At 45.0% G+C, this 27035-nt stretch overlaps 1 long non-coding RNA gene across 1 annotated transcript in view; it reads left to right on the top strand.

The window, feature by feature from the left end:
• Positions 1–24813, top strand: part of LOC112209743 (uncharacterized) — a 67937-nt gene extending 43124 nt beyond the window's left edge. The window contains exons 3-5 of the long non-coding RNA XR_002944552.3: positions 10674–10748; positions 16948–17014; positions 24539–24813. This is a non-coding gene — a long non-coding RNA (uncharacterized LOC112209743). The remainder of the gene's footprint in view (positions 1–10673; positions 10749–16947; positions 17015–24538) is intronic.
• Positions 24814–27035: the final 2222 nt, after the last annotated feature.

Genomic DNA, 27035 nt, shown 5'->3' with positions numbered 1-27035 from the left:
AATAATAGTGTATTAGTCTGTTCTCATGCTGCTAATAAAGACATACCTGAGACTGGGTAATTTATTAAAAAAAAAAAGATTTAATGGACTCCCAATTCCACATGGCTGGGGAGGCCTCACAATCATGGCGGAGGATAAAGGAAGAGCAAAGTGATGTCTTACATGGCGGCAGGCAAGAGAGCTTGTGCAGGGGAACTCCCATTTATAAAACCATCAGATCTTGTGAGACTTGTTCACTACTATGAGAACAGTACAGGGGAAACCACCCCCATGATTCAGTTATTTCCATCTAGCCGTGCCCTTCATACGAAGGAATTATTGCAATTCAAGGTGAGATTTGGATGGGGACACAGCCTAAACCATATCAAACAGCCATGTGTTAGCCATAGAAATCACTCTTGGGGCAGAGAGGAGGGAGGAGACAGGTGGAGAGTAGATCTGGAGGGGAAAGCGAAGAATATCCAGTTTAAGGATTCCTGTCTGGCCTGCATTCTTTCCCCCTTTTTGGTAACAGTACTGCAATTGTCCTTGGGGGAACTGCCCCTCCAACTCTCTCACGGCATATGATTCATCACCTCCTGCCTTCAGAAATGGATGACCAGGGCCTGGCCAACCACTGTCAATCTGAAGGATTTTAGGAGAGTTTAGGGAGTTACTGCTCTAGGTTTCTAAGCTGACAACGCTTATGATATGGTTTGGCTCTGTGTCCCCACCCAAATCTCATCTTCAGTTGTAGTTCCATAATCCCCACATGTCAAGGACAGGACCAAGTGGAGGTAAAGGAATGATAGGGGCAGTTTCCCTCATGCTGTTCTCATGATAATGAGTGAGTCTCACGAGATCTGACGGCTTTATAAGTGTCTGGCATTTCCCCTGCTTGCACTCATTCTCTCTCCTGCCATCCTGTGAAGAGGTGCCTTCCACCATAATCATAAGTTGCCTGAGGCCTCCCCAGCCACGTGGAACTGTGACTCTATTAAACCTTCTTTCTTGATAAATTACCCAGTCTCAGGTATTTATTCATAGCTGCATGAGAATGGACTAATACAGCATAGGACTGATACTGATAGGGAATATCTTTGCCACTACGAGAAGAAGCCTGTTGGGAGATAGTCATCACAGAGAAAAGGAGAACTGAAAGATGAAGAAAAGACAGGAAGAAACTGAAGTCCACCTGCCCACGGACATGTTCAATGAGCCAATACCTCTTTGTGATTGCATTAGGGAATGTTAGGTTTCCATCACTTGCAACCACAAGTCCTAACTCAGTGGCATGATCTCAGCTCACTGCAACCTCCGCTTCCCAGGCTCAAGTGATTCTCGTGCCTTAGCCTCCCAAGTGGCTTGGATTACAGGAATGCACCACCATGCCCGGCTAATTTTTGTATTTTTTTTTGTATTTTTTTTTTTTTTTTTTTTTTTTTAGTAGGGATGGGGTTTCACCACATGGGCCAGGCTGGTCTCGAACTCCTGGCCTTATGTGATTCACTCGCCTCGGCCTCCCAAAGTGCCGGGATTACAGGCATTAGCCACTGCACCTGGCCCTCTCTCACTGTTTCTAATTAATCTGAGCGCATTTTTCCTCCCTCCTCCTTCCCCTCACTTCCTCTGCTATTTTCCCTTCTCTCCTTCCTTACCACCCTACCATTAGCCTTCTAAGAACGATGAGGTGAAGAAAAGGAAACCAGCCACTTACCACCCGCTACTTTCCAGCTGCGTAAACTTGTTGGACAAGTGACTTCATTCTCTGAGTCTCTGCTACCTCATCTGTAAGTTAAGGACAATATTATTGACACGTTTGCCAGAATAATTAAATGAAGCACTCTATGCTAAGTGCCTGGCACATAGTAGGTGTAATGGTTAGTAACTTGATTGGATCAAAGGAGTCAAAGTATTGTTCCTGGGTGTGTCTGTGAGGGTATTGCCAAAAAAGATTAACATTTGAGTCAGTGAACTGGGAAAGGCGGACCCATCCTCAATCTGGGTGGGCACCGTCTAATTAGCTGCCAGCATGGCCAGAATAAAAGCAGGCAGAAGAATGGGAAAAGACTAGACTGCCTGAGTCTTCTGGACTCTGTCTTTCTCCTGTGCTGGATGCTTCCTGCCCTTGACCATCAGACCCTAAGGTCTTCAGCTTTAGGACTCTTGGACCTTCGACCACAGATTGAAGGCTGTGCTGTCGGCTTCCCTATTTTTGAGGTTTGGGTATTCAGACTGGCTTCCTTGCTCTTCGGCTCGCAGATGGCCTATTATGGGACCTCACCTTGTGATCTTATGAGTCACCCCTTCATCAACTCCCCTTTATATATACATCTATCCTATTAGTTCTGTCCCTCTCGAGAACCCTGTCTAATACAGTAGGTCATCAATAAATGCAACAATTATTGCTAATCATTATTATCTTGTCATTAGCTAGCCTGATGGGCAGCGTTTGGTACTAGAATGGTTGTAAAGCTCTGCAATCAACCCTTTTGTGTCACGTAATGGTGAAGAAGTCAGAGTTGACTTTTAGGCACCACGCCACCCCTGGATGGACAATATCACTGGTCTATATCTCCCTAAATGTGGGAGGAGTCGGAAAGCAACTCACAAGAGTGGAGGGTGAGAAGACTTGGAACTGTCAGCAGTCATGAAGATTCCTTCCAACGGGGACTTAACCCAGTGCTTCCAAGCTCTAAGGTGCACACAGCTCTACTGAGAACCTTGCTGACGTGCAGATTGTGATCCAGGTGATCTGGATGACCCAGGAGCCCTGGAGCAGGACCTAAGATTCTGTTTTCCTGGCCAGCTCCCAGGTAATACTTGCACTGCTGCTCCACAGAACACAAGTGGAATGACACAGATTGCAAAACACTGGTGCTCACATTGGACTGCTTATTGGAATCCCCTGAGGCACTTAAAAAATATATGCATGCCTAGGTTCCATCCCCAGAGGTTGTCCTTTATTTGGTTGTGGGTTTGGCTTGGACATCAGCATTTGTCAAAGTTCTTCAGGGACTCTAAGGGACAGGTAGCGAGGGTCGAGAACCACTGTCCTAAATAAGCCTGGGTCTCTTTCTCTACCTGTCCCCATACTGGAGAGATTTGCTTTAAACACCAGGGAGAGAAACTGTCTTTGTTTAGCCTTCTATACAAAATTCCCTCGCCTGCTAAGAAGGAAATAAGTGACTCACAGCTTGAACCCTCACACACAGCAACACAGAGGACAACCTCAAGTCCAGAAGGAAAGATGTGTAGATGCTTTCACCTAATTAAGATGCTCAGTGATACTGGGGCAGAGGAGATGTGAGCTGCAAACTTTGCTCAGGAAGCTGAGCAGTGACATTTTCACATAGGGGAAGGGAGAGAATCTCCCCAGTCAGGACCTCGGTAGCACTGTGAGTATTTTCAGGGAGTCTTGAATGTTAATATATGTACTCTGGAAATAGTTCATTCCCGGAGAAATGTTAGACCTAGTCCTCCCAGTCTGGGGCTGCTACTTATCTTCATTTTTGAGTTTATGACTCGGACCCTGTAACTGTTACCTCCTGAGACTCTAGAAATTCAGCCTTTATCTCAACTGCCATAAGTAGAAGCCATACCTGTCCCAAGTGCTTGCCATGGGCAGAGAGGTTCATGCCCCAATAGCAGAAGCCACTTCAACTGCACTCATTCAGCCACACTGAGTGTTGACTGGATCCAAGAGAGCCTAGGATGAGAGGACAGGGATAGAAACAAGAGTTTCAAACCCTTGGCAAGACAGAACAAAACACACTTTTTCTGAGGCATTACTGAAGGAAGAATTGATTTTTTTGTTAATTTCACAAATCACGTTTTATTTCCATACAAACAGATTTTTTTTTAATTTTATTATTATACTTTAAGTTTTAGGGTACATGTGCACAATGTGCAGGTTAGTTACATATGTATACATGTGCCATGCTGGTGTGCTGCACCCATTAACTCGTCATTTAGCATTAGGTATATCTCCTAAAGCTATCCCTCCCCCTTCCCCCTACCCCACAACAGTCCCCAGAGTGTGATGTTCCCCTCCCTGTGTCCATGTGTTCTCATTCTTCAATTCCAATCTACGAGTGAGAATATGTGGTGTTTGGTTTTTTGTTCTTGTGATAGTTTACTGAGAATAATGATTTCCAATTGCATCCATGTCCCTACAAAGGACATGAACTCATCATTTTTTATGGCTGCATAGTATTCCATGGTGTATATGTGCCACATTTTCTTAATCCAGTCTATCATTGTTGGACATTTGGGTTGGTTCCAAGTCTTTGCTATTGTGAATAGTGCCGCAATAAACATACGTGTGCATGTGTCTTTATAGCAGCATGATTTATAATCCTTTGGGTATATACCCAGTAATGGGATGACTAGGTCAAATGGTATTTCTAGTTCTAGATCCCTGAGGAATTGCCACACTGACTTCCACAATGGTTGAACTAGTTTACAGTCCCACCAAAAGTGTAAAAGTGTTCCTATTTCTCCACATCCTCTCCAGCACCTGTTGTTTCCTGACTTTTTAATGATCACCATTCTAACTGGTATGAGATGGTATGTCATTGTGGTTTTGATTTGCATTTCTCTGATAGCCAGTGATGGTGAGCATTTTTTCATGTGTTTTTTGGCTGCATAAATGTCTTCTTTTGAGAAGTGCCTGTTCATGTCCTTTGCCCACTTTTTGATAGGGTTGTTTTTTTTTTCTTGTAAATTTCTTTGAGTTCATTGTAGATTCTGGATATTAGCCCTTTGTCAGATGAGTAGGTTGCAAAAATTTTCTCCCATTGTGTAGGTTGCCTGTTCACTCTGATGGTAGTTTCTTTTGCTGTGCAGAAGCTCTTTAGTTTAATTAGATCCCATTTGTCAATTTTGGCTTTTGTTGCCATTGCTTTTGGTGTTTTAGACATGAAGTCCTTACCCATACCTATGTCCTGAATGGTAATGCCTAGGTTTTCTTCTAGGGTTTTTATGGTTTTAGGTCTAACATTTAAGTCTTTAATCCATCTTGAATTAATTTTTGTATAAGGTGTAAGGAAGGGATCCAGTTTCAGCTTTCTACATATGGCTAGCCAGTTTTCCCAGCACCATTTATTAAATAGGGAATCCTTTCCCCATTGCTTGTTTTTCTCAGGTTTGTCAAAGATCAGATAGTTATAGATATGCGGCATTATTTCTGAGGGCTCTGTTCTGTTCCATTGATCTATATCTCTGTTTTGGTACCAGTACCATGCTGTTTTGGTTACTGTAGCCTTGTAGTATAGTTTGAAGTCAGGTAGTGTGATGCCTCCAGCTTTGTTCTTTTGGCTTAGGATTGACTTGGTGATGAGGGCTCTTTTTTGGTGCCATATGAACTTTAAAGTAGTTTTTTCCCATTCTGTGAAGAAAGTCATTGGTAGCTTGATGGGGATGGCATTGAATCTATAAATTACCTTGGGCAGTATGGCCATCTTCATGATATCGATTCTTCCTACCCATGAGCATGGAATGTTCTTCCATTTGTTTGTATCCTCTTTTATTTCATTGAGCAGTGGTTTGTAGTTCTCCTTGAAGAGGTTCTTCATGTCCCTTGTAAGGTGGATTCCTAGGTATTTTATTGTCTTTGAAGCAATTGTCAATGGGAGTTCACTCATGATTTGGCTCTCTGTTTGTCTGTTATTGGTGTATAAGATGCTTGTGATTTTTGTACATTGATTTTGTATCCTGAGACTTTGCTAAAGTTGCTTATCAGCTTAAGGAGATTTTGGGCTGAGACAATGAGGTTTTCTAGATATACAATCATGTCATCTGCAAACAGAGACAATTTGACTTCCTCTTTTCCTAATTGAATACCCTTTATTTCCTTCTCCTGCCTAATTGCCCTGGCCAGAACTTCCAACACTATGTTGAATAGGAGTGATGAGAGAGGGCATCCCTGTCTTGTGCCCGTTTTCAAAGGGAATGCTTCCAGTTTTTGCCCATTCACTGTGATACTGGCTGTGGGTTTGTCATAGATAGCTCTTATTATTTTGAGATATGTCCCATCAATACCTAATTTATTGAGAGTTTTCAGCATGAAGGGTTGTTGAATTTTGTCAAAGGCCTTTTCTGCATCTATTGAGATAATCATGTGGTTTTTGTCTTTGGTTCTGTTTATATGCTGGATTACATTTATTGATTTGTGTATATGGAACCAGCCTTGCATCCCAGGGATGAAGCCCACTTGATCATGGTGGATAAGCTTTTTGATGTGCTGCTGGATTCGGTTTTCCAGTATTTTATTGAGGATTTTTGCATCAATGTTCATCAAGGATATTGGTCTAAAATTCTCTTTTTTTTGTTGTGTCTCTGCTCAGCTTTGGTATCAGGATGATGCTGGCCTCATAAAATGAGTTAGGGAGGATTCCCTCTTTTTCTATTGATTGCAATAGTTTCAGAAGGACTGGTACCAGTTCCTCCTTGTACCTCTGGTAGAATTTGGCTGTGAATCCATCTGGTCCTGGACTCTTTTTGGTTGGTAAGCTATTGATTATTGCCACAATTTCAGAGCCTGTTATTGGTCTGTTCAGAGATTCAACTTCTTCCTGGTTTAGTCTTGGGAGAGTGTATGTGTCGAGGAATTTATCCATTTGTTCTAGATTTTCTAGTTTATTTGTATAGAGATGTTTGTAGTATTCTCTGATGGTAGTTTGTATTTCTGTGGGATTGGTGGTGATAGCCCTTTCATCATTTTTTATTGTGTCTATTTGATTCTTCTCTCTTTTCTTCTTTATTAGTCTTGCCAGTGGTCTATCAATTTTGTTGATCCTTTCAAAAAACCAGCTCCTGGATTCATTAATTTTTTGAAGGGTTTTTTGTGTCTCTATTTTCTTCAGTTCTGCTCTGATTTTAGTTATTTCTTGCCTTCTGCTAGCTTCTGAATGTGTTTGCTCTTGCTTTTCTAGTTCTTTTAATTGTGATATTAGGGTGTCAATTTTGGATCTTTCCTGCTTTCTCTTGTGGGCATTTAGTGCTATAAATTTCCCTCTACACACTGCTTTGAATGTGTCCCAGAGATTCTGGTATGTTGTGTCTTTGTTCTCGTTGGTTTCAAAGAACATCTTTATTTCTCCCTTCGTTTCGTTATGTACCCAGTAGTCATTCAGGAGCAGGTTGTTCAGTTTCCATGTAGTTGGGCGGTTTTCAGTGAGTTTCTTAATCCTGAGTTCTAGTTTGATTGCACTGTGGTCTGAGAGACAGTTTGTTATAATGTCTGATCTTTTACATTTGCTGAGGAGAGCTTTACTTCCAGCTATGTGGTCAATTTTGGAATAGGTGTGGTGTGGTGCTGAAAAGAATGTATATTCTGTTGATTTGGGGTGGAGAGTTCTTTAGATGTCTATTAGGTCTGCTTGGTGCAGAGCTGAGTTCAATTCCTGGGTATCTTTGTTAACTTTCTGTCTCATTGATCTGTCTAATGTTGACAGTGGGGTGTTAAAGTGTCCCATTATTATTGTGTGGGAGTCTAAGTCTCTTTGTAGGTCACTCAGGACTTGCTTTATGAATCTTGGTGCTCCTGTATTGGGTACATATATATTTAGGATAGTTAGCTCTTCTTGTTGAATTGATCCCTTTACCATTATGTAATGGCCTTCTTTGTCTCTTTTGATCTTTGTTGGCTTAAAGTCTGTTTTATCAGAGAGTAGGATTGCAACCCCTGCCTTTTTTTGTTTTCCATTTGCTTGGTAGATCTTCCTCCATCCTTTTATTTTGAGCCTATGTGTGTCTGTGCACGTGAGATGGGTTTCCTGAATACAGCACACCGATGGGTCTTGACTGTTTATGCAATTTGCCAGTCTGTGTCTTTTAATTGGAGCATTTAGTCCATTTACATTTAAAGTTAATATTGTTATGTGTGAATTTGATCCTGTCATTATGATGTTAGCTTGTTATTTTGCTCATTAGTTGATGCAGTTTCTTCCTAGCCTAGATGGTCTTTACGATTTGGCATGATTTTGCAGTGGCTGGTACCGGTTGTTCCTTTCCATGTTTAGTGCTTCCTTCAGGAGCTCTTTTAGGGCAAGCCTGGTGGTGACAAAATCTCTCAGCATTTGCTTGTCTGTAAAGTATTTTATTTCTCCTTCACTTATGAAGCTTAGTTTGGCTGGATATGAAATTCTGGGTTGAAAATTCTTTTCTTTAAGAATGTTGAATATTGGCCCCCACTCTCTTCTGGCTTGTAGAGTTTCTGCCGAGAGATCAGCTGTTAGTCTGATGGGCTTCCCTTTGTGGGTAACCCAACCTTTCTCTCTAGCTGCCCTTAATATTTTTTCCTTCATTTCAACTTTGGTGAATCTGACAATTATGTGTCTCGGAGTTGCTCTTCTCAAGGAGTATCTTTGTGGCGTTCTCTGTATTTCCTGAATCTGAATGTTGGCCTGCCTTGCTAGTTGGGGAAGTTCTCCTTGATAATATCCTGCATAGTATTTTCCAACTTGGTTCCATTTTCCCTGTCACTTTCAGGTACACCAATCAGACATAGATTTGGTCTTTTCACATAGTCCCATATTTCTTGGAGGCTTTGTTCATTTCTTTTTATTCCTTTTTCTCTAAACTTCCTTTCTCGCTTCATTTCATTCATTTCATCTTCCATCACTGATACCCTTTCTTCCAGTTGATCGCATCAGCTCCTGAGGCTTATGCATTCTTCACGTAGTTCTCGAGCCTTGGCTTTCAGCTCCATCAGCTCCTTTAAGCGCTTCTCTGTATTGGTTATTCTAGTTAAACATTCATCTAAATTTTTTTCAAAGTTTTCAACTTCTTTGCCTTTGGTTTGAATTTCCTCCTTTAGCTCAGAGTAGTTTGATCGTCTGAAGCCTTCTTCTCTCAACTTGTCAAAGTCATTCTCCGTCCAGCTTTGTTCCATTGCTGGTGAGGAGCTGTGTTCCTTTGGAGGAGGAGAGGTGGTCTGCTTTTTAGAGTTTCCAGTTTTTCTGCTCTGTTTCTTCCCCAACTTTGTGGTCTTTTGGTCTTTGATGATGGTGATGTACAGATGGGTTTTTGGTGTGGATGTCCTTTCTGTTTGTTAGTTTTCCTACTAACAAACAAGACCCTTAGCTGCAGGTCTGTTGGAGTTTGCTAGAGGTCCACTCCAGACCCTGTTTGCCTGGGTACCAGCAGTGGTGGCTGCAGAACAGCAGATATTGGTGAACTGCAAATGCTGCTGCCTGATCGTTCCTTCGGAAGTTTTGTCTCAGAGGAGTACCCTGCCATGTGAGATGTCAGTCTGCCCCTTCTGGGTGGTGCCTCCCAGTTAGGCTGTGTGCTGGGAGAACCACTGCTCTCTTCAAAGCTGTCAGACAGGGACATTTAAGTCTGCAGAGGTTACTGCTGTCTTTTTGTTTGTCTGTGCCATGCCCCCAGAGGTGGAACCTACAGAGGCAGGCAGGCCTCCTTGAGCTGTGGTGGGCTCCACCCAGTTTGAGCTTCCCACCTGCTTTGTTTACCTAAGCAAGCCTGGGCAATGGCGGGCGCCCCTCCCCCAGCCTCACTGCCACCTTGCAGTTTGATCTCAGACTGCTTTGCTAGCAATCAGCCAGACTCCATGGGTGTAGGACCCTCCGAGCCAGGTGTGGGATATAATCTCTTGGTGCGCTGTTTTTTAAGCCCATCGGAAAAGCGCAGTATTAGGGTGGGAGTGACCCAATTTTCCAGGTGCCGTCTGTCACCCCTTTCTTTGACTAGGAAAGGGAACTCCGTGACCCCTTGCACTTCTCAAGTGAGGCAATGCCTCGCCCTGCTTCAGCTTGAGCATGGTGTGCTGCACCCACTGTCCTGTGCCCACTGTCTGGCACTCCCTAGTGAGATGAATCAGTACCTCAGATGGAAATGCAGAAATCACCCGTCTTCTGCTTCACTCACGCTGGGAGCTGTAGACCGGAGCTGTTCCTATTGGGCCATCTTGGCCCTGCCCCTTGTTTTGTTTTTAGTAAAGTTTTCCCACATCATATGTTTTTATTGCAATAAAATACATATAACAAAAACCTTACAATCTTAGCCATTTCTAAGGGCACAGTTCAGAGGCACTAAGCACATTCACAGTGTTCTGCAACCATCACTACCATCCATCTCCAGAACTTTCTCATATTCTCAAACTGAAATTCTGCACCCATTAGCCACTCACTCCTGGTCTCCCTCCACCCGCTCCTGGTAACCACCATTCCACTTTCTGTCTCTATGAATATGACAACTCCAAGTCCCTCACGTAAGTGGAATCATACGTTATATGTCCTTTTCTGACTGGCTTGTTTCACTTTGCACCATCTCAAGATGGATGTTCTCAAGATCCATCCATTTGGCAGCCCATGTCAGAATTTCCCTCCTTTTTAAGGTGGGAGCATTGGTTTGGGAGCCTGAATTTCATACTTGGAGTAAATGCTTTCCCTCTCTGTGCCTTGGTTTCTTCATCTATGACAGGGCTCATTTTGTCCAGCAATCTCCTTTTAGAAGCTGTATTCACTTGTCTGCAGCAGAAACCTAGCTTCAGTGACTTCAGCAAAGAGGGTGCCTTTCTTCCCCTCAACACATAATGAGGTGTCTGGAGGATGCATCCCAGGGCTGGTGAATTGGTCCACGATAGCCTCAATGTCCCAAACTTCCCCTTTTTGTCCTCCTTAGTGGGTGACTTTCTCCTTCATGATCATGAGAGAGTTTCTCTTCCACAGCTTTGAGGGCCCTTGTTGCGAGCAGGAAGAAAAGGAAAGTAGCACTGAGGAACGGATGGTGCCTGCAGCAGAGAGGTGAGATTTTCTCAGAAGTCTCTGGCAGACTTCTCTTATCTCATTGGCTAGATTATGTCACATGACCACAACTAACTGCAAAGGAAGCTGATACCTTATGGGTTTTTTTTTCTTTGTCTATTCATTGCATAGGACATTTTACATCTATTTCTAACTGTTTGACAATTTTGCATCATCATGCCCAACTGGAGGAGTGGGTTTTGTTTGTTTTTATTAGTGTAGGTTTTAAATCTTTGGTATCATGCCACATTAAATGAAATCTCAGGATTTTATATTCTAAGGAACAAGGGGGAGAATGCATTGGGGGTAGGCAACTAGTGATATCCTGTTTCACAAGTTGTCCCAAGGATTAGATATAGGTTTGCAATGTGTCTGAAATGGTGCCAGCAGCACACAGTAGGCACTTGGCCAACGATGGTGCCAGTGAAGATGACGATGATAATGATGACCATGATGGTGAAGAGGATGGTTATGATGATGAAGATGATAGTGATATGATGATGGTGATTATGATAATGAGGGTGATGATGAAGAGAATGGTGAAGATGATGCTGAGGTTGATGATGATGATGATGGTGATCATGATGGTGAGGATGATGGTGAAGAGGGTGGTGATGATGAAGGTGATGGTAATGATAAAGGTGATGGTGAGGATGATGAAGATAGTGGTGATGGTGATCTTGATGGTGATGATGAAGATGATGGTGGAGGGGATGGTGATGAAGGTGATGATAGTGAAGATGATGGTGAGGATGATGATGAATATGATGATGAAGGGGGATGGTGATGAAGATGATGGTGATGATGATGGTGATGATGGTGGTGATGATGGTGAGGAGGATGATGAAGATGATGGTGATGATGGTGGTGATCATGACGGTGAAGATGATGATGAAGACGATGGTGAGGATGATGATAATGATGGTGATCATGATGGTGAGGATGATGGAGGCATATGGACATAAACATTTTCAGTATAATAAGACTCTTGATTAACCAGATTTCACCAGGATGACAATAATGGCCAGTAATTAGCTCACGCTTATGGAGTGCTCCCTGTGTGTCTAGTGCTTTGCAGTATTATCTTCCTAAATCTTTGTGAGTCTCCCAACCTTCATTCAGGCACATTCTTTGGAGCTAACTCCACCTCTGGCTCTAGAGAAGGGGTAGATAGCTCAGGCCTAATCTGACCAATGTAGTCTCATCCCCTAGACTGTGATGGATTCAGAGATGACCACATGAGCTTTGCAAAATAGACCAATGAGCCCTGAGGAGGGTTTTAATGGAAGCTTCTAGGAAAGGAGGTTTTTTTAATCTTCTGTGTGGGTTTCCAGAAGTGACACATGCTTGCCTTCTCACTTCAGTACTGGTTGACAACCACATTATAATTTGTTGTCAACCAGGCACGGTGGCTCACGGTTGTAATCCCAGCACTTGGGGAGGCCAAGGCGGGAAGATCATGAGGTCAGGAGTCTCAGACCAGCCTGGCCAACACACTAAAACCCTGTCTGTACTAAAAAAACAAAAATTAGCTGGGCGTGGTGGCGGGCGCCTGTAATCCAAGCTACTCAGGAGGTTGAGGCAGGAGAATTGCTTGAACCCAGGAGGCGGAGGTTGCAGTGAGCTGAGATCACGCCACTGCACTCCAGCCTGGGTGACAGAGCAAGACTCTGTCTCAAATAATAATAATAATTTAATGTGATGAAGAAGCCAATACTGCCTAGAAATGGAAATGTACAAGGTGCTGTCTCCGTTTGCGTCAGTGTTTATGTTCTTTGCATCCGCATGCACCCCAGCTGGTTCAGGTTGCACTATTATCAGCCTCATTTTACAGAGGGGAAAACTGAGGTTCAGAGAGGTCACGGGTACATAACTAATAAGGGACAAGCCTGAGATTTGCACCCAGTAAGTTGGATGTTAAACCTTAGAATTTAATCACTCAGTTGTACCAAAATGGTGTGCTTACTGGTGGAGGTTTCAAGTCCTCAACCACAGAATAACTCCGGCTTTTCAGCCTTTCTTCTGGAGTTCTGTCTTCCACAGTCACTAACATCTTCTGTCCCAAGCTGGGCTCCACCCCAGCATCCATACAGACAGCAATGGGACTTTTAGTCTTGCCTCTGTATTTCCAAAAGTCTAATGGAAGCCCCTGTGTTTTTACAGAGCTTGATGCCACTCAGCCTAATTAGAATACTGAGGCTAATTAGATTCCTTCAACTGGAATCAGATCCACTCCATGGAAAACTCTGCTTAGCTCTGGCTAGTGGAAGAGCCGATTGCCTGATGTACCTATTTGATTAATAAGAATAATTTTGGTTGGGTGCAGTAGCCCATGCCTGTAATACCAGCACTTTGGGGGTGCTGAGGCAGGTGGATTGCTTGAGCCCAGGAATTTGAGACCAGCCTTGGCAACATAGCAAGACCCTATCTCTACCAAAAAAAAAAAAAAAAAAATTAATTAGCTAGGCATGGTGGTGTATATATCTGTGGTCTCACCTACTCAGGAGGCTGAGACAGGAGGATTGCTTGAGCCCAGGAGGTCAAGGCTACAGTGAACCATGATTGCACCACTGTACTCCAGCCCGGGCAATGGAGCAATACCCTGTCTCAAAAATAATAATAATATTCTTCAAAACAAGCATTATTTCTTAATAAATGCAACCTAGTAAACAAAATCTTTGGAAGAACCAGATTCATGAGAACACAACGAAGGGGGCATTTGCCTCACCCCTCCTGAGTGTGAATGTCACCCCTAGCATCCCTCAGTTCTCAGATCCAGGCTTATTTGACGACTCCCCAAGGTCTGGAGGTATCCCTCCATGCCAGGTCACCCAAGAACAAGAGCTGAGCAGAAAACAGCTCCTGTTCAGCACAAGTTGAATGTTGGTGGACCCCTTACCCATAATGAAAAAGGGAGAAGTTAATAGGCTGATAAAACCAAAATCTTGCTCAGAGATTGTTTAGAAACCACTGGGTGGGAGGCGATGGTGGCTGAACGCAGAATGGAAGCTCTGCAGGGTTTCTGTCGGAGGCTGGTGGAAAAAGCTGCTGGTAGCCAGCCCATGTGCAAGGGGAGCAGAGAGAAGGCTCATTCCAGGTAAATTCCAGTGCTGTCTCCAAAAGGGACAAATGCAGGAGGGTGGGAGAGAAGGTGGCAGAGAAGCTTCATGAAAGGAGACAGGCTGTTCTAACAGGGCTCTCTGCTCGGAGGAGAGAAGTGCTAGGAAGCCTCTCCTCTCTCAATCTCTCTTTTAACCTCTCCCTTTCCCTTCCTCCCTGCTTTCCTCTCTCTCCCTCCCTCTTTCTCTCTCCTCTCCCTCTCCCTCTTTCTCTCTCCTCTCCCCCTCCGTCTTTCTTCTCCGCCCCTTTCTTCCCTCTCTTCTCCCCCTCCTTCATCCCTCTCTTCTCCCCCTCCTCCTTCCCTCTCCCTCTCTCTCTCTCCCTCCCTCTCTTTATCTCTCAACATCCCCCTCTCTCCCTCCCTCCCTCTCCTCTTTCTCTCCCTCCCTCCTCTCTCTCCTTTCTCTTTCCTCTCTCTCCTCCCCTTTCTCATCTCTCCTCTCCCCTCTCCCCCTCCTTCCATGAAAGTGGTAAATTCTAACCTAATCTTTTCTCCTGATAAATGAAGGGTCCAGGTATGGTTGCCAGAAACAGTCAATACAAATATTTATACTAAGAAAAGGTATTAGTTGTTTATTTGATTTAATCCAGTGAACCTCAGCCCAGGGAGCTACGGCCTGCCACAAACACCCCACCTCCCATTCCGTGGTCACTCCCCAGTCTCTGTGGGGTGGATGTGTGTTCCTGCTTAGGACACAGCAGGACACGAAATGGAACGGACAGGAACTCAGCCCCATGAACTGTCAGCATGACACAGATTCTTTTCATTCTGTGCCTCTGTAAAAATCACATTTAAAAAACAATCAAGATAGGCTCCAAAGAGTAAAGATAAGGCTTGAACACCATCTCCTGAGGAGACTTGCCATTGCTAGTTCAGGTTCTCATTACAGTGATTGTGGACGACCAGTCCTCCCCAACTCCATCCCTGGGGTTCCCCACTCTCCTCTTATGCTCCCCTGCCCCGCTCTCCTCCTCACCACCAACTCTCTCCCACCCACCAGCACCACAGGTTTTTTCCACCTTACGCTTGGCTTAAAATTGCAGCCCTTCACTGCAACCTTAGTTGACGTCCTGCTAAGGACCCTACGCTTCTAACATCATCGAGACTGCACTCTCACAACTGACTTGGCCTGCCCTCCCCAGCAAGACTTGGAAGGAAGTTAGAGATGGTCCCAGACCTGCAAGCCAGTGCCCCAGGTGAGGCTGCAGGCCACACAGAATGGGGCTTACATGGAAGACAGGTCTTCGTATCCCATCTTTTTCATGCAGCAGTCAGCAAGTGGTCTTTGCGAACTCGATCATTAATTGTTTACTAGGGCGAGTCCGTTTCTTTACCCATCCCTGTCATTGAGCATTCAGATTATTTCCACTTTTACAGGATTTTGATCTTTAATTTTCAAAGGGAGAGAAGAATGTAGTCATCATCATTTAGAATTTATGAGTTACGTGCCCAAGTTTTACCCTTCATGTATTATCATAGCTTGGCATGTTTGGTGATGAGCTGTATGATTTTAATCAAAAGATACATTTTAATAGGCCATCAGTAGAAAGTCCATAGTTCTAATCTGAAACATAAAGGAAAATTGAGGGTGGAGGGGAGACCTCAAGCCATCTGATTAGAAACCATTGGCAATGCACAGAGCGGGATGTGGGGGAAAATTATTTTCTTAAATGTTACCTTCACACGTGTAAAGTTATCGAGGGACAGCGGTACACAGAGAACATCCAAGAGAAAGAGATGCCAGCTTGGGCCACAGGTTGCTCTAATCTGTTCTGACTTGACTCTAGATGTCTCTCTCCAGGTCCCATATCTCTCTATTAAGGTCCTATTTGTGGTGCAAGGGAAAGGCAAGATGACTCTTCTTGGGGTAGGGGCAGACACTGAGGGCAGAGGAAATGTGCTGTGGCTTAGTTGAACCAAGAGGGAAGTTGAACTAAGTCAATAATAGCTCAAGATAAAAACTGGAATCCTATCAAAGCATCAAGTCCAAAGGGCAAGATGAGGCTAGACACAGAAAAATAATCAATGTATGATCAATGAGCTCAGAGACTGGGAGGGTTCAAGCCAAGATGGCAGGCAGAGTGAGGCGTGGAAGAAGCCTGTGGTTCAGAATGAGCCGTGGACAGGGGGTGGATCTCAGAGTGGAGGAGGTGCAGGAGGTCCTGAGTGGAGGAGGTGCTGTCCAGGTTGCAGGGATGGATGTGATGGCTAAAAGGGATCTCTCAAGGCTGGCCACTTTTCTCATGGCACTGAGACTCTATGTTTCATCCACTGGTCTTCTTTCTTTGTCCATCCCTTCATACATGCTTCAGATTCTTAAGAGAGCTGTCAGTGACGACCTTACCCACCTTCCTAACACCACCAGCTTTAGTCTCACTCAACTCTCTAGTACAGAACTAGAGAATCATTTCCTTAGATTCAGAAAGGAGTACCTTCCAGAGAAAGGGTCTTCTCCCCCCTTCCCTCCACCTATTCTGAATAATAAATCGAGAAGATAAAAACTAAAGACATTAAAATAAAGTCACTTTGCTGGCAAGCTATGAATTGGGAGAGCTAACTGTTTGTGAACAGAAGGGCACAGGGAAATCCATTTGGGGAAATTATTTTCAAAGTTTACTATTTATGGCCTTAAAGTTTTTATTTTCCCAAATTCTAGGAAAAGATTGATCATGGTGAGACAAAAATTTCTTTTGGGAAAGTTGTGAAAAATGTCTTTGTTCCAAAACAAAGCAACACAGTGTTGTCTAATTTTCCTGGTGGGCAGGTGGAATACGATGGGTCAAGGATAAGGAGTGATGGTGATGGTGGTTTATGCTGCTGACACGTAGTCTTAAAGATTATAATCAGCTCACTTGGGAGCCCTCAATGGAAGAAAGAGCCAAAGGTAGAATGAACACATATGATCTATAAATAGGACACATGCTAGAGAAGCAGTGATCTTATCTGGAGGCAGCCTTGCCTCTGTTATTTCATCGATTCTCCCCACGTTAATGGTGTTGCTGGAGCTTACTATTAATCTAATGACTGTGCTTTGGAATAATAATGCTTCACTCCTGCCCTATCTCTCCTATTTGACAGACAGCTTGGATTCATCAGAGAAAGGCCCAAGAGCTGCATCAGTCATTATTAAATAGAAATCAATAAGGTACGTTACATAAAGGAAGCTGCAAGTGTGTGATATGAGGCAGCATGTTACCTCTGAATTCAGAAATCCATTCCTGTTTCTAAGCACCAAAGTTCTAGGGGGCTCTGACCTCTGGAAATGTATGCATATGCTTTGGGCATTAATGCCACTAAGAGGGTGCCTTAATTAATTTTGTGCTGCTTCTGCAGAATACCTGAGACTTGAAAATTTATAAAGAGCAGAAATCTATTGGCTCATGGTTCTAGAGGCTGGGAAGTCCAAGATCAAAGGTCTGCATCTGATGAGGACTTTCTTGCTGCACCATAACATGGCAGACGGTGTCACATGGCAAAAAAGGATGAGAGAGGGGGGAGAGGGAGGTGAAATTGCTTTCATAAAAACCCCACTCCATCATAATAACGTTAATTTGTGAAGGCGGCGCCCTCATGACATAATCACCTCTTAGAGGTCCTACCTCTCAACATTGTTGCATTGAGGAATAAGTTTCCAACACATGGACTTTGGGGGACATATTCAATCCAAAGCACAGTTTTTGTGGGTCAGGAATTCATGGGTGGCTTAGCTGGGTGATTCTGGCTTATGTCTCTCCTGAGGTTGCAGTCAAGATGCCAGCTGGGCTGCATCACCTGAAGACTCAACTGAGACAGGGGGATCTGCTTCCAAGAAGGCTCCCTCACAAGGCCAGCAAGTTGGAGTGGTTGTTGGCAAGAGGCCTCAGTTCCTCACCACATCAGCCTCTCCACAGACTACTTGAGCATCCTCACAACGTGGTGGCTGGCTTCGTCCAGAGTGAGTGAACCAAGAGAGCAAGGGAGACACTGCAGTCTTTTGTGATCTAGCCTTGGAAGCCATGCTCCATCTGTTTCACAATCCCTGTTGTTAAACAGGTCCATCGTATTTGAAGTGGGAGCAGGGATATGCAAAGGCAAAAATACCATGAGGGGAGCATCCTTGGGTGCCATCTTGGGGTGGCTACTGTGGTTCTCTGTGAGACTTTGCTTGATATTGTGCCCTCCCTTGGCCACCTTCTCTTCCTGGTCCTGCTTCCCTACTTTCCAATTAGTTTTTCCTAAGAGCAATTTCTACCAGGGGATTTTCACTTTCACATAAATTCTTCCCCAAAGATCTGCTTCTAGAGAACACAGCCTAAGACATAAAACATAGATGAGCAGCCCATCCATTTTCTGATTAGCCCTCTGGCTTTCTGCTGGAATGGGAGCACTGCTGTGAGCCTTACCGTCCTTGGCTGTGGCCCTGACCCACTCCATGGGCGCTTCATTCTCTCCTTTGTCTCAAAAGTCATTGGGTAGGGCCCTATTAGAATAGAGCCACCACCCAGAACCAATGATACCCTTTACCAAACACTCAGCTGACATCACCCCATTTAACATAACTTCCAACTCATCCTTTATAGCAGCTACTATTGTCTTTATTCTACAGGAGAGGAAACTGATATTTAGGCAAATTAAGTAACATATACAAATTTGCACTGCTAGCACCAGAGCCATGAGTTGAACCCACATCTGGAAGTTCCAAAGCTCATGACCTTCACTTCCATTGTGTTTGCTTTTTGGTCATTCTCTGCACCTGCTGCCAAGCTGTGTCTGCACGTCTGACCCCCCACCCCCCCAACAAAGGATAGAATCAGTTGGGGATGGAGCTGATGTTGACCACAATTCCTCGCACGACCAGCCATCCAACCCTGTTTTCAGGGTCCTCTCCCACTCCTCGCCCACTACTCCTGACTTCCTGCCCCTCCATACCCACAGTGGAAACTCTTAGCATGCATCTGTGCTTCCTGCCTGAACCAGCCCAAAGCTGTGGTCACCCTGGTCAGGGCAGATAGATGAAGTGGTTAACCCCACCCTTTGCCACATTGCCACCTGGGTTCAGGAAGTCAACATCCCTCATGCCACCAGGCTCCTGGCCTGCCTGTAGGAGATGGAAAGGTCTCTTCTTGGTCAAAAGATTTTGCTCCCCTGAAAATGCACTTGAGCCTAAGCAGGTTGGCACTGGGGTTTTTCTTTGAGGACAAGGTCTGAGGGAAGGGGAGACAGTGTAGTGTGTGAGCTGCTTCAGGGGAGGAGTCAGCCGAGCCCTCTCCAGTAGGGCAAGTCCAGGCCCTCGGGGAGATTAGGGCTTAGAGAAACCAGTCCTGGGGCTGTGGAACCTTCTCACTTGTAAAACACAATGGCTCCCAGGGCAGCACACTAATTAGCCAGTTGTTCTGCCTAAATTTGCCTCTTAAATTCAAGAGACTCCCACTCCTTGAACGTATCATAAAGTCAGGTTCAATTTTAGAGTTAAACTCCTGGAAAGGAATAGAACATTCCAGCACCTCTTATTCTCCCTCCCAGTCATTGCCCTTCTGCCTCCCAATTTCTATTACCGTGCCTGAGTCAAGCAGGGGTCATGTGTGTGTCATTTTCTAATTGAACTATAATTAACACACTACAAAATGCACGGATTTTAGGCATTCCGTTCAGCGAATTTTGATAATTACATACTCCCAGGTAGCCACCACCCAAACAAAACACAGACCAACTCTGTCTGATAGCAATGGAGCAAGCGCCATACATGTAATTTTAAAGTTTCTAGGAGCCACATTTGGAAAAGTAAAACGAAACAAGTGAAAATTACTTTAATACTATATTTTTAATCCAGTGTATTTAAAACATGATTTTAATACAAAATGATAATAAGAAATTGTTCTCTTTTTTCAGTAACAAGTCTTTGAAACTTTGTGCATGTTTTATACTTACAGCACATCTCAATTTGGAGGCTAATTTTTAACAGTTAGTGCTGTGGCTAGTGCCTGTAATCCTAGCACTTTGGGAGGCTGAGGTAGGAGGGCTGATTGAGGCCGGGAGTTCAAGACCAGCCTGAACACCACAGTGAGACCTCTTCTCTACAAAAAAATTTAAAATGAGCTGGGCATGGTGATGCACACCTATAGTCCCAGCTTCTCCAGAGGCTGAGGCAGGAGGATTGCTTTAGCCCAGGAGTTCGAGGCTGCAGTGAGCTGTGATCATCCCACTGCACTCCAGCCTGTATGACAGAGCAAGACCCTGCCTCTAAGGAAAAATTAAATAAAATTAAAAATTTAGTCTCTCAGTCATACCAGCCACAATTCAAGTCACATTTTATGAGGTTAGTGGCCACCATATCAGAAAGCAAAGATTAGATGCCACCATCAGCCCAGAAAGTTCTCTCTCCCCTTTTTCAGTCAATTTCCTTCCTCTCCCCAGGTGACCACTTTCTATCATTACAGATTGCTTTGTTTGTTCTGGGCTTCATATAAATGGGTTTATGCTGCCTATACTCTTGTCTCCTGCTTTGTTTGTTCAGTATAGTTTTTTGTTTGGTTGCTTTGAGACAAGGTCTTGCTTTGTCACCCAGGCTGGAGTGCAGTGGTGCAATCACAGCTCACTGCACTCAACTTCCTGGGCTCAAGAGATCCTCCTGCCTCAGCCTCCCAAGTAGCTGGGATTACAGGCATGCACCACAATGCCTGGTTAATTTTTGTATAGATGAGGTTTTACTATGTTGCCCAGGCTGGTCTTGAACTCCTAGGTTCATGTGATCTGCTCCCTCAGCCTCCTAAAGTGCTGGGATTACAGGCATGAGTCATTGTGCCCAGTCTCAGTATAGTTTTTAAGAACCATCCACATCATTACTCGTATCAGTAGTTCTTTTTTTATTGCTGCATAGTATTCCACTGCATAAACATACCATGATGGACCCAGATGCATGATATCCATTTGGGCTATTTTCAGTCTGGGGTTCTTCTGAACAAGGCTGCTATCCACATCCTAGTGCATGTCATTTTATGAATGTACGTTTTCATTTCTCTTGTGTAAACACCAAAGGGGAATTGCTGAGTCATAGGGTAGGTACGTGTTTCACTTTGTAATCAGCAGCACTCCAGAGAGACAGTGCCATTCCATGTTCCAAACAGCAGCATGGAGCCGTCCATGTTCCCCACATCTTTGTCAGCATTTGGGACTGTCGATCTTTTAAAATTCAGCCACTGTGTCTACCATGGTGATCACATTCATTTCCTTGATGACTCAAGACATTGGGAATCTTTTTTTTTTTTGAGACAGAGTCTCGCTCTTTCACCAGGCTGGAGTGCAATGGCATGATCTTGGCTCACTTTAACCTCTGCCTCCCAGCTTCAAGCGATTCTCCTGCCTCAGCCTCCCGAGTAGCTGGGATTACAGGCGCGCACCACCACGCCTGGCTAATTTTTGTATTTTTAGTAGAGATGAGGTTTCACCGTGTTAGGATGGTCTCACTCTCCTGACCTCATGATCCACCCACCTTGGCCTCCCAAAGTGCTGGGACTACAGGTGTGAGCCACCACGCCCGGCTGGGAATCTTTTATGTATTCATTGGCCATTCTTAGATCTTCTGTGAGGGGGCCTGATCAAATCTTCTGTTCATTTTTTAGGAGTTGTTCTCTTCAGGGTTAATTTGTAGGAGTTCTCTACATATTCTGCACAAGTCCTTTATCAGATACATGTGCTGCCAATATTCTTTCCATTCTGTGGCTTATTTTAATTTTTTTGAAACAGGTTCTCACTCTGTCCCCTAGGCTGGAGTGCAGTGATGTGATCACAGCTCACTGTAGCTGCAGCCACCTGAGCTCAAGTGATCCTCCCACCGCAATCTTTGGAGTAGCTGGGACTACAGGCATGTGCCACCACACGCAGCTAATTTTTGTATTTTTTGTAGAGATGGGGTCTCACTCTGTGGCACAGGCTGGTCTCAAACTCCTGAGCTCAAGCGATCCTTCTACCTCAGCCTTCAGAGTATCTGGGACTACAGGCATGTGCCACCATGCCCAGATAATTTTTTTATTTTTTGTAGAGATGGAGTTTCACTATGTTGCCCAGGCTGGTCTCGAACTCCTGAGCACAAGCCATCCTTCGGCCTTGGCCTCCCAAATTTCTGGGATAACAGCCTCTGTGGCTTATCTTCATGATGTCTTTTGAGGAGCATTTTCAAATGCCTGAGTAACAGAGCAAGATCTTATCTCTTTAAAAAATTACAATTATCTATTCACAACGGCCCACTGTTCATCTCTGGTGCCAACATTCCCCTGCAGACAGGGATGGAAGCCAGCACTCCTATTGCAAGTCCTCTCATCCAACGGAATGGGCTCAACAGCAGTGTGGGTTGTGGTGTATTTTTCAGTCAATTCAGTACCGTAGCTACCAGCTTCAACCTTTACAACCTGTTGTCTCACAAAGTGATCTCCTGCCACTCTCTAACCTCATGAAAATGAAATGGGAGCCCCGCAAAAGCAAATAGTTTGAATCTGTTTATAGCTGGTCAAACATGTTTTACTCAAAGACTGGAGTTCAAAAAGTCATTTCTCCTAACAACCAAACAGAAATATTTGCCCATCATTTAAACGTTCTGTAGCTCTCAGAGGTCCGCCTTACCTTAAATTGCTTGTTATGCAAAGTGTTCCAAGATGAAATTTGGCTTCAGTGTTTGGGGACGGGCTTTCGATGGATTTATTAACTGACTCTTTGTGTCTCACCTCCCTGGTATTTCAAGCTCTACCTTCTCCTTGTTACCTTTTATGCGGGGCCAGGACTGGTGGTGATTTTCCCTTCGTGAATCTTGTTTTCAATAGAAACCTCACAGACACACAGAAAACTCCTCAGGTATGTGTGTAGGCAGTGGTATCCCGCCAGCCTCCTGCCTCCCGGCTCTGCAGAGATTGTAATCGTGTAATTACAATAACACTCTGCATCCTCATCACACATTTCATCTGAGATTGCCAAAGGTTTCACAAACTAGTATATGATCTCTTTCATTTTACAAGTGGAGAAATCAAGGCTGGAAGACACTGTTGAGATGTCATGTCAGGGAACGCCTCCTGCCTCCCTGGGCTGGCTCCAGACACAGCCGTCTCTCTGCTCAGATGGATGCAAAGACACCCAGCATTTGTTGTTTTCACATAACGCGTGTCAGGTGTTGCTCTCAGCGCCTTTCACGCATTAACAAAGTTCATCCTTGGCCAGGCGCAGTGGCTTATGCCTGTAATCCCAGCACTCTGGGAGGCCGAGATGGGCGGATCACCTGAGATCAGGAGTTCAAGACCAGTCTGGCCAACATGGTGAAACCTGGACTCTACTAAAAATACAAAAATAAGCCGGGCATGGTGGCACATGCCTGTAATCCCAGCTATTCAGGAGGTTGAGGCAGGAGAATTGCTTGAACCTGGGAGACGGAGGTTGCAGTGAGCGGAGATCACACCACTGCCCTCCAGCCCTGGTGACAGAGCAAGACTCTGCCTCAAAGAAAAAAAAAATTCATCCTCAATTCAGTTACATCCCTGTGTACAGTGGATAAAATGAGTCACAGGAAGGCTAAGAACATAGCCCAAGGACACAAAGCTATAAGTGCCCAACAGATTCTCCTTGCCTGCTGCCTAGAGAGAGCCAATTTATCCAGACAGGGAAATTGCAATAGAGAAAGAGTAATTCACACAGAGCCAGCTGTGTGGGAGACCAGAGTTTTATTAAATCAGTCTCCCCAAGAATTCAGGGATCGGAGTTTCTAAGGATAATTTGGTGGGTAGGGGGCCGGTGAATAAGGAGTTCTGACTGGTCAGGAAGGAGATTAAATCATAGGGAGTTGAAGCTGTCTTCCTGCACTGAGTCAATTCCCGAGTGGGGCCCACAAGACCAGATGAGCCAGTGTATTGATCTGGGTGGTGCCAGCTGATCCATCAAGTGCAGGGTCTGCAAAATATCTCAAGCGCTGATCTTGGGTTTTACAATAGTGACGTTATCCCCAAAAACAATTTGGGGAGGCTTAGAATCTTGGAGCCTCCACCTGTGTGACTCCTAAACCCTTATTTCTAATCTTGTAGCTAATTTGTTCGTCCTACAAAGGCCCTCTCATCCCCAGGCAGGAAGGGGGTTTGTTTTGGGAAAGGGTTGTTATTTACCTTTGTTTCAAACTATAAACTAAGTTCCTCCCAAAGGTAGTTCGACCTATGCCCAAGAATGCACACAGACAGCTTGGAGGCCACCAGGCAAAGAAAAGTAAATGAGTAGCTTTTTACTGACTATGACAAAGTCACAGGTACACCAAGCCCTAAAAGTCCTCAAGATCACAGAGTGATGGCTGCAGCCCCAGCCACTGGGTTCTCATTCTAAGCAGAAAAGGGAGGGACAGAGGGTGCAAGCCACACTGTTCCCTCTTCACAGGAAAGAGTGTGAGTGTTAGACCAGCTATGTGACTGGTCATTTGTAACCAAAGGACGTCAGAATGAAATGCAGTGGGGGAAGATGGCCATAAAAGCCGGCTGCATGTTTATTCCATTTTAAACTAAGTACGCGATTTCACACGTGCGACCTAAATCTGTATGCAAAGCAGAATCAACCCCACAAGCAAAAGAGAAAAAAAAAATTGTCTGGACTTCCTCTTGTCTTAGAGTGCATCCTCTAAGGATTTTTCTGTAAGGCCAAGTAAAATTACAAGGTTGGTTTTTTTTTGCAGTGAAGTCACAAAATTACGGTAGCCTAAAGGGCACACGAAAGGCCAGTGATCATTGCCTCCAATTAACATTTGTTAATACCAGAGGAAGAAATGCCGCAGAGGAAGCTTCCAACGGCAGGTGATTTCTCCACCTCAACCCAGTCCAAGTGCACAGAGAAGTAAGGATTCCAGGGACCTTGGCGACCTTGGGAACAGGTGCCAGAATGAGACTGAGAAACCCTGACCCAACCCTTCCTCCTGGAGATTCCTCATCCATGAAATTGTCAGGCTGGAAATGTCTCTGAGACTCTGTGTCTAACCACCTAGAAAACCTTCAGTGTCCTTTGATAGCATTTGATAGAATTTGATAGCATTCAACAAATACGTGAAAACCTCCAATGTACCAGCCTCAGGGTAAGGGCATGTGATGGTGAACACAACAGACCCTGTCCCTAATCTCACAGAGCTTGTGGTCTGGTGGGGAGATGGCTTCTGAGAATACAAGTGTAGCATACATGAGAAAGGTGGAACTGATCAACAAGAATCCTGGCTACAGAGGCTCAAACCAAAAGGGGGTTATTTTTCTCATCTAACCAGAAAGGTCAAGTCATAGCTCCCTGTGTTGAATCAGCCACTTGGTAACTTTGAAACCCACATTTCCCTCAAGATCACAGAGTGATGGCTGCAGCTCCAGCCACTGTGCCACTGTGTTCTCATTCTAAGCAGAAAAGGGAGGTACAGAGGGTACAAGCTGCACTGTTCCCTCTTCACAGGAAAGAAAGCATTTTCTCAGAGACTTCCACTGTGTCCCAGGGCAACCCCAGCTGCAAGACAGGTTGGGAGAGCCAGTATTTAGCTAGGCACATGGCCACCTCAAACAAAACCTTTTAGCAAGGGAGAGGGAATGTGGGGAATGGGTATTTCATAGCCAGCTGTTACAGTTATCTACTGGTATGTAAGAAACCACCCCGAAACATAAGGATATAAAATAATTGTATATGGTCAGAGACTGTGTGGGCCAGAAATTTGGACAGAGCACAGCAGGGATGGCTTGTCTCTCTCCCTGAAGTATGGGGGTTCAGTTGGGGAGATGATTTGAGGTGGCTTAAATGCCTAGGGTTGGAATCATTGAGAGGTTTCTCTCCTCATGTCTGGCCCCTGGGCTGGAAAGTCTTGAAGACTGACCCCTCCATGTGGCTTGGGCTTCCTCACAATATGGTGGCTGAGAGCCCAGCAGGGGCTACTGAGATGGGTGTCCTGAGAGTGTGCATTCCAAGAAACCAGGTGGGCACTGCATGGCCTCTGTTGACCTAGCCTTGGAGTCACATGGCATCACTTCCATCATATTCTATTGCTTACAAGTCCTTAAGACCCAGCCAAGTTAAAAGGGAAAAGAATTAGACTCTACATCTTGATGAGGGAGTGGTCAAGTGGGTGTTATTTTCGGGAGGCTGAGCATGAGAATCACTTGAGCCTAGGAATCATAGTTTGCAGTGAGCCAAGATCCTGCCACTGCACTCCAGTCTGGGTGACAGAGTAAGACTCCATTTCAAAAGAAAAAAAGTGGCTGGGTGTGGTGGCTCACACCTGTAATCCTAGTACTTTGGGAGGCTGAGTTGGGCAGATTGCTTGAGCTCAGGAGTTTGAGACCAGTCTGGGCAACATGACAAAACCCTGTCTCTACTAAAAAAAAAAAAAACCTGGACGTGGTGGCACACATCTGTAATCCCAGCTGCTCAGGAGGCTGAGACACGAGAATCGCTTGAACCTGGGATGCAGACGTTGCAGTGAGCTGAGATCATGCCACTGCGCTCCAGCCTGGGCAACAGGGTGAGACTCTGTCTCAAAAAACAAAACAAACAGATGTGCCAGGTCAGGAGGGCAGGGAAGGGCATGGCCACTGGAGAAATGGAGGCTCCTGTGGCCAGAGTGGGAAGGTCGGGTGGAGTGGGCAGGAAAATGTGGCTTAGGGGGTGGGCAGAAGCCAGGCCACACAGACCCCTGGGGCCAGAGAAGGGGCTTGGGCTTCATCCCGGGAGCAGCAGGAGATCAGGGCGGGGCGTCCTGCAGAGGAGCAAAGGGATGGATGTTCATGTTAGGAGGCCCGTGGGCTGCAGTGGGAGGAGCGGAGGGCAGACACATGAAGGCAGGTAGATAGGGAGGAGGCTGCCACAGAAATTGAAAAGGCATTGGTGTGGGGTGGGGAGAAGCAGACCAGGATGGGGATGAAATTTTAAGGTGAGGTCTCAGGACTTGCTAATTCCCTGAATTGCACTTGCAGAGGGAGAGGAGACAGGAAGGAAAGATGAACCCTGAGTTTGAGCCTGAGCACCTGGGGGCTGATGCATTGGAAAGGCCCTTCACAAGAGGCTGGCATGGAGTGGCTTGTTAATAATGGAAGAGGCATCTTCCTAAAGTCTTTGTAAAATGCAAATCCAACCAAGTCCTCCCCTGCTTTGAAGCCTCCGTGAGTCCCCTTTGCCCTGCTGAGAAAGGCTGCTCAGTTTCCCTAGCCTGA

The sequence above is a fragment of the Pan troglodytes genome, chromosome 6, assembly GCF_028858775.2.
Source record: "Pan troglodytes isolate AG18354 chromosome 6, NHGRI_mPanTro3-v2.0_pri, whole genome shotgun sequence".
NCBI classification, from domain to species: Eukaryota; Metazoa; Chordata; class Mammalia; order Primates; family Hominidae; genus Pan; species Pan troglodytes.
Note: the sequence above shows the minus strand (reverse complement) of the source record. Positions and strands in the feature narration are given on the sequence as shown.